We start from the raw sequence: 8,406 nt of genomic DNA, 5'->3' as shown, positions 1-8,406 counted from the left end.
TAGATGTGCCCGAGGGGTGTCCAACGTCCATTCTTATGAGAGGTATTGAAGCTCTATAAAAATATCCAAAATTTTATTGTTTTCTATCAATTTGAAGGTGCCAATTTGTCAACCCATAGACAAAATGCGCTTCCAAGGACTGAAAGTGACTATACCGCGTTATCTTATAAAAATAGGATTTAATTTGAAGAAAAAATTTATCAATAATGTTACTTATATAGAAGCAGTTATATAATAATTTACATATAAATGAAGTGTCAAAAAAATAACTGAAAAGTTTTTTTTTTTTTTTATTTAGTTGAAGAAATTTTGACCAATTATATTTTATCACATCATGTATATGTAAACCATTATATAAATCTATTATGTACAAGTAGCACCAAAAATGAATATCAACAACTTAATCATGTTTCTAATAAATTTGAAATCAGCTACAAGAATTAAGAAGGGTTTTTCATCTTACTTTTTCACTTTGCTTGTGACAATGAATGTGACCACAATGTACAATTTATCCCCCACCCCCCAATTTTCTAGAAATGAAAATAGGTTGAATAGTATTTTTTTTTTGAAAAATGAGTGGTTGAAAAAAAAGAAAAAATTTCGATTTACGTGTAATATTATTATATAGAAAATTATGTAGTTGAAAATAGGAGAGAGAAAAATATAATGAAATTGAATGATGTTACAAATTGTACTATTTATGTAGATAGCTACAAAGAGGGTTTGAACGAATTTAGCAGCCCTCCTAGTTCTCCGTTCAACAAGAAATTTTAAAGAGGTTGCTGGTAAGGTCATTCCTGTGTTTCATGATTAGATTTTTAATATAATTTTTTTTCTTTTTAAATATAATTTTTATTTAAACACATGAATAAAATAAATGAACGAGAGCCTAGTCCTCTCCCAAGTCCATGATTAACCTTAAAATTTCCATCTCATTTAAGTAGGACGAAATCAAAATAAGACATTTTGTCATTCGTGAATACGCTCCTCTTCTCATTTCTCTTTGACTTGCCTTAAGATCCCATGGATAATTTGCATAAAACACCCCTATTATTTAGCGTAGCCTGTGAAATTTCTCCCAGTCATTTCAATCTTGAGTTTCTTGCCCTCATTTTAACCTTTTCCCTCAAAAAAGGTCAGTCTGTCCTCATCAAGTATTAAAAATTCAAAATTTTAACTGAAAAGACTAGGATACTTTTTACTTATTTGACAAGAAAAAAAAGAAAGCAAAAAAAGAAAAAAGAAAAAAAAAAGGATTCTGCTAATTGTACATAAAAATGGTACATAAGAAATTGTATAAAATGATGTAGGGTAAAAATATTGGATGAAAGAATTGACTATATTTTAAACCAATAAATGATAGAGTGACATGTAATATTGTATAACCCATTATGTAAAACTTGATTTATATGTAGCGAGGTCCCCAATAAATAGCTCATCTTNGTCCATATTGTAAACGGGTTAATCTAGGGCTTGCACAGTAATGGGAATGGAATTTTCGGTTTTATGCTTTAATTGAGAGTCAGCGAATCTGTCCGCCTAGGGTTTGGAATTTGGCGATAGAGAAGAATTAGGGACAATGGTGGCGTTACAGTGGTGAGTATTTCAGGGCAAGGAAAAGCAGCCGCGTGATGGCCACCTACATGGGGTTAAATAGCACATATTGTAATTACTTTTCGATATTAATGTGCGAAATGTTTTTATCTTTTATTTTGGGTATTTTCATCTCTATTTTCACTGCAAAAAATCCTTTATATCGTGAAAAAGATCATTTTCGTCCAATTTTCTCAATAAAAAGGGAAAATTGTAGTCACAGTATCAAACCTTTAAAAAACTCGCATGTAAAATCCAAACTACCAGAAACCGTTAATGAAACCGTCAATTGATCCTAGAAATGAAAATTTTATAATTTTGACAAAATAAAATAAGGGCATTTCAATTAAAACACATTTTCCCTTTTAAAAATCAAAAAACTATTTTAAAATATAAGTTAATTAGAGTTTACATGTGAACGACAATTGTACTCTCGCAATTCTAGAAATTATTATTGCTGTATCCCTGATTTTGCCCTATAAATATAGGACTTTGATTTTTAATAAAATACACATTAGTTTATTGACTTCTCTTTATTCTCTTCTCTTTTTACAATACATTATCAGCACGAATGTTTTTATCTAATTACTATTTTTTCTTAGAAATTTTTTTAGTGGCCTCAAGACAATAATCTTAAAATTTTAGAAAAAAAGGGGGAATTTTTCCAACAGAGAATCTCTGCACTAAGTCATCACCCCACGCACCCTTTCGTCTTTTACAAAAACTCATAATGATTTTACAAAAAGGTAGCCCAAATCTGCCATGGATATCCTAGAAAAGCTTCTCAAATACAAATTTCACATCCTTTCGGCCATTAATTTATGCTTATCAATCGTTTTTATTATCTATCTCCCACCTAGAGTTCTCGATATTTTTAAGTATTTTTTACCTTTACTCATCTTTATGACGCTCTTTCTCGTTGCTGTATTATTATTTATTATTTATTATTATTTTTTTTTTGCCAGATTTCTTTGCCACCAGCATTAGCCTCCGATAAAAAAGTTGGAGAAATATTGTTGGATTAGATTGCCGATTAGTTGAAGCAATTGCATGCCATCATACGAGAAGTAGGAGAAGATAGTTTGAGAGATAAATAATGCTTTATTATTTCACTACATGGAAAGTTTTAGCCAACAATCAGATGGAATTATAGGTGTCTTTTATATGTCGAATTCATTGGCGACAGATCTTGCTTTCAGAATAAAGAAAATGGCTAAGGCCATCTCCAACCACAACACCATTGCACCATTTTGCACCATTTTTTGGTGTAAAATTGCTCCAACCCAATACCAAACTTTGCACCATTTTGGTGCAAAATGGTGCAAAGTGTAAAATGCCCATTTTGCCCTTATTTTACATTTCCCAAATAAATTTGTTGAGGGTATTTATGTAATTTGTGCTATATATTTTTTAATACAATAAATTATTATTATTTTTACTAATATTAATATTATTTGTGTTTAAAATAAATTTTAAATGTAAGACATAATAATTAATTAATTAATTAATTAAAAGTTGAAAACAATTTAAAATACATCAAACACGATTATTTATTAAAGTTAACACGAAATATATTAAATAGAGCAACATACATACGATAATCTAATTTTTTTTTTTTTAAAAGATACATAAAAAAGTGCATTGTTCAATAATCTGGAAGATTACTTCCAGATCCTCCAAAATCGTCAAAATAATTTCCAAACAAATCAGAAGAAACTCACATTGCACTTCGAAATGCATTAATCGATCATTTGTGGGATGAACATATGAATTCTAATAATTAAATTGCAAAAATTTAGCGACTTCGTAATGTCGTCTATTCAAATTCGAAATGTATTGTACTATTTTCTAATGGCATTATTTCATATTTTCGTTGTTGTAGTATTTTTATTAACTATGTTTTTTATATTTATTAATGAATTTAATCGTTTCCGTAATTTAACGTAATTATTTATTTAGTAATTTATGTATTTCTAAAATAATTAAATAAATATTTCAAATAAGTAGATTATAAAGAATAAAAAAAGGGAAGAAAATGGTTAAATACTGTTCATTTGGTGTAATTTTTGGTGTAATGGTTGGAGATAAATTTTAGTTTGGTGTAAGATTTGGTGCAAAATTTGGTGTTGGGTTGGAGATGGCTTTAAGAAAGATAATTTGGATTGTTGAGATAGATCAATAATTTTTCTCGTCAGAGTTGCGCTCGGATTCTTGAAGCTAACAATTGAGCAATATGAAATTGCTCTTTATATTAACAAATATCTATAATATTACATATGAGTAATTGTAATATTATACAGTTATAAAGTAAGAGCAATCCTATTAAGAAAAAGTTTGGTCCCCCATTATTTGGTATTCTAATTTTTAAAATGATATTTTTTTTAAAAATGTGTGATTGGAAAAGATGAAAAAAAATTCGATTTACGTGTAATATTATTTTATCGAAAATTGTATGGTTGAAAGTATGTGTGTGTGAGAGAGAGAAAAAAATTTATAATATGAAATAATGAGGCCAAATGAGGACTAAATTTATGTCCGTATTGTATATTAAAATAATAATCAAGAGTCGTCTTAATTATAGAATAATGCTATTTGCAATCTTTCACTATCGCAATCGTCCTACAAGTGACGATTAGTAATTTGTTGCATAAAATAATAAAAGACTATAACATTAATATATCAAATCACTAATCGCCACATGTACGTCATATAGGACAATTAAGGTAGTGCTCTGCAAATAATATTACTCTAAACTATGTAGAACATTATTCTTCTTAGTTAAGATTTCGAGAACCTACCGACCAAAAATCTTAAGCCAAAAGCTTTTGAAGTTTGACCACTGTGTAAGTTAATTTTACAAATGGTCACTGAACTTCAAGTGATTTTTCAAATTAGTCATTGAAGTATTTTTAAACTAATTTACAATCATCCGTCACTCATTTAGTGGCATTCACTCTAGATCTGAGGTTGGGTCATTGACATCGACTAACGAACATTGTGTCCATACCCTCATATCAACCAAAAAATTCAAATTACTCCCTTCTCATCATTAAAGAGAACGATAAAAGAGGTGACAATTGAAAGGAACCAATCGCTTTAAAAATCATTAGTGTACATGAAGGTTTAACAATTATTGTGTTTGATATGTCATTAATCAAATTAATAACATTGATTAACTTTAAGGGACTATATAGATAAAAAATAATAATAATAATAAATAAATAAATAAACTTTAATGAGGAATATAAAATTTTTCTTAAGCTTTTTGTGATCATCGGTGAACCTACAATGTATAATATTCACATGCTAGGGCCAAGAAATTGTGAGTTGCACTAAGAATGTTAACGAATCGAGTCGAGTTGAGCAAAAGCTCAACCAAAAAAACAAGGCTCGAACCGAGCTTTCGGCTCAGGCCTTAGCTGGTCGAGCCGAGCTGGACCGGCTCGATTTTTTCTCTCTCTCTCTCTCTCTCTTTTATTATTATTATTATACTGGCACGTCTGCCTTAAGAAAGGCAGTAGCCAGTTGCCTTAAATAAGGCAATTGACTGCTGCCTTATTTTTAAGGCAGGCAGGTTTGCTGCCCTTTTTTTTTTTTTTAATTAAGAAGGCTCGAGCCCAAGTCGGCGAGTTACACGGGCTGACTCAGGCTAAGCCCGGAACTTCAAAATGGGACTTAACCCGAGCTTTGAACCGAGCCTCAAGTCGAGCCAGCTCGAACTTTTTTCAAGTCGAGCAACAGAAGGCGGAGCCGATGAGCCCAATTGACATCCTTAGTTGCACATTGAACCTTCTTTCTTATTCATTCGAATGCAAGTTGCAATTTCCAAGTTACTTATACGGTACGTTAACGAGTCAAAATTATACAGTTGTCTGAACAATGAAATCACAGCCTTTGTTTGAGTCACATTATTTTTTTTATAATGTATTTTTGAATAGTGTATTGATTGAAAATCTGTGGTTAAAAATAAAGAAAATTTTTAGATTTACGTGTAATATTATTTTATTGAAAAATGTATAATTGAAATGATGTAAAATCACTGTTTAAAAATGCATTTTTTTTTTTTTGAAAAAATATTACTTAAACATGGCCTATCATTTTGCAATTTGTATATTCCCATGACATTTAAACTTCTTACTGCTTCTTTCATTTACACCACGTTTGGATAGTTTATAAATTACCTTTTTAATTAGATTAAAGTTGAACGTTAAATTTAACTATATATTTGTAATTATTAGTTAATATTATTTACACATTTCGGGAACAATTGCTATATATATATGTGTGTGTTCTCAAAAAATTTCATCATTCAAAACATCATTTTAAACAAATAATGGTCATTAATAGAGGCTTAGTAAGGTAGATATATTATTGCATAGTAGCCAAAACCCAAAGCTTGAACATTACTATCAGAGTCTTGATCGATGTTTGGGTTCTCTTAAGGCTAACTAGCTAGGTATTGTAATATCTATAAATTATGTGGTAGGGTAATTAGCATATAACGTCTTTACTTTTCACTATTCTTGTGAAAAACGTCATTATCTTTCATATTTTGACATTTTCACTCTTATTTTCATCTTTCATTGCTCAAAAGATTATTTTCATCCATTTTATCAACTAAAGGTTATGAAATGATGAATATACCATTCTACTTAAATAAAATAAAATAAAAAAACTAATTGTAATCATAGTTCCAAACTTTTTAAAAAAGTGCAAATGATTTCTAAAACAAATAGTAAGAGGTTAATTAGCACATAATGCCCTTACCTTTCACTATAATTGTGAAAAACGTTCATACATTCTATTTTTTGACATTTTTTCCCTTAATTACACATTTCTTTGGGCAAATCATCATTTCTATATATTTTCATTCAATTTCTCAATAAAAATTGTAAAATGACGTATATACCTCATATTTAAATATATTTTAAAATAAAGAAAGAACTAGCTGTAACCATGGTCCTTTTAAAAAAAAAGTGCAAACAAATCCCAAAAAAATTATTAAAAATTAATTTTTATTTTAAAAGTGCAAACGAGTTCCCCAAAAAATTATTAAAAAAAATTAGAAATTAAAGAAAAAATTCAAAAGTGCAAACGAGTCAAAATAAATTATTAAAAAATTAATTTTCTTTAAATGTTTATTTAAATGGGAGTATATTCATCATTTCACAACCTTATTGAGAAAATGGATGAAAATGGATAGAAATGATGTTTTGCGCAATTAAAGGTGTAAAAGGGGCGAAAATACAAAATAAATGAACGGTATGGACGTTTTTCACAATAGTAGTGAAAGGTAGGGACATTATGTGTTAATTACCCTTTTATTAATTTATTTGAGACTCATATACACTTTTTAAAAAATTCTGAGACTATAATTGGAATTAGTTCTCGCTTTTTTTTTTAATTAAATAAAATGGTATATTCATCATTTTACAACTTTTATTTTAAAAAAATAATTGAAAATGACTTTTTGTGCAATGAAAGATGAAAATATGGTAAAAAAAAGTTAAAAATGAAAGGTAATAATATTTTCCACAATATGGGTAAAAAGGTAAAAACATAAAATGCTAATTACCCTTGCCCTTGTTTGAGCCTCGTTTTTCCAAAAATTAATTTTCAACTACACATCCTCCAATAAAATAACTTTACATATAAATCAAAAACTTTTTATTATTTTCTAACCACACATTTTTCAAAAACACTCTATTCAAAAATACATTTTTTCTTCAAAATGGAGCTCAAACAAGGGCCTTTTATGTTGTATACAACATGATAGAAAGGGTTTCACGTGAGCTAATTGGACATTGATGATTTCGATCGAATCAAGAAACCTCTTCTTGAATTTGGGGTCGATCCACTAAATCGTCGTGGCCCATTTCTTTTTCTCTCTCTATATATGTGATTTCATTTAACTCAGTGTACGTATTCTAAATCCTACCCAAATCCCCCTCCTCCTTTCTTGCAATCACTCCTTTTCCTTTTGATAGTTGTCTTGATCTTAGGAGTGCAAGCGATTATCACATTTTTTTCTAGTTTAGTGACCTTTGCAACTTAACTTTGTGTTCTATCTTGCATGTCATGCCTAGATGGACAGTGAGGTTGTTGAAATTTTATTTATCATTTGAGGGGAACAAAACCCACCCATAACTTCTAGTCATGCAAACTATTGCATATCAACACTTGTGCTTCCCATAGGTGCTAGAGTAAATGGTTCTTGTGTTTTAATTATGTAGTAATAAATAATACAAAAAAGAATAATGTTATTCGTAGTTGTTTATTATCGTAATCGTGGCATATATGTAGCAATTAATAATTTGATACATGTGAAAATATCAGAATTTATCCTGCTAAAACAAGATTTTGCTACTTGTACAACAAAATGGTACATAAGCAACTGTTGAAAATGAGGTGAAGAGAAAAAATTTAATGAAAAAGTTAATTGTATTTTAAACTAACAAATAGTAAAACGTTATGTAACATTATGTAATTTCTTATATAAATTTTGACGTGCATACAGCAAGATCCCTAAAAAAATAGGTTAAATGAAGATAACATTATTGAAAACAAAAAACAAAAAATCGAAAACACGAATGAATTATAGCTTAGTGCTACAAGTTTTCCTAAATTTTAGGGTGAAAAAATTCATTACACGATCCCACATAAGAAAAGGAAATCCTCTTAATTGTGATCTTGATTCTCCAATAAGAACATGCTCATAATTATGACTTAAATTAATGTAATTAATACTAAAAAATTTACAAATCAATAAAAGTATTTGGGGAGGGGGGCGCCCCGGGGGGGGGGGGGGGGGAA

The sequence above is a fragment of the Olea europaea genome, chromosome 18 (genome assembly GCF_002742605.1).
Source record: "Olea europaea var. sylvestris chromosome 18, O_europaea_v1, whole genome shotgun sequence".
In the NCBI taxonomy this organism is placed as follows: Eukaryota; Viridiplantae; Streptophyta; class Magnoliopsida; order Lamiales; family Oleaceae; genus Olea; species Olea europaea.
This window is presented reverse-complemented; position numbering follows the sequence as displayed.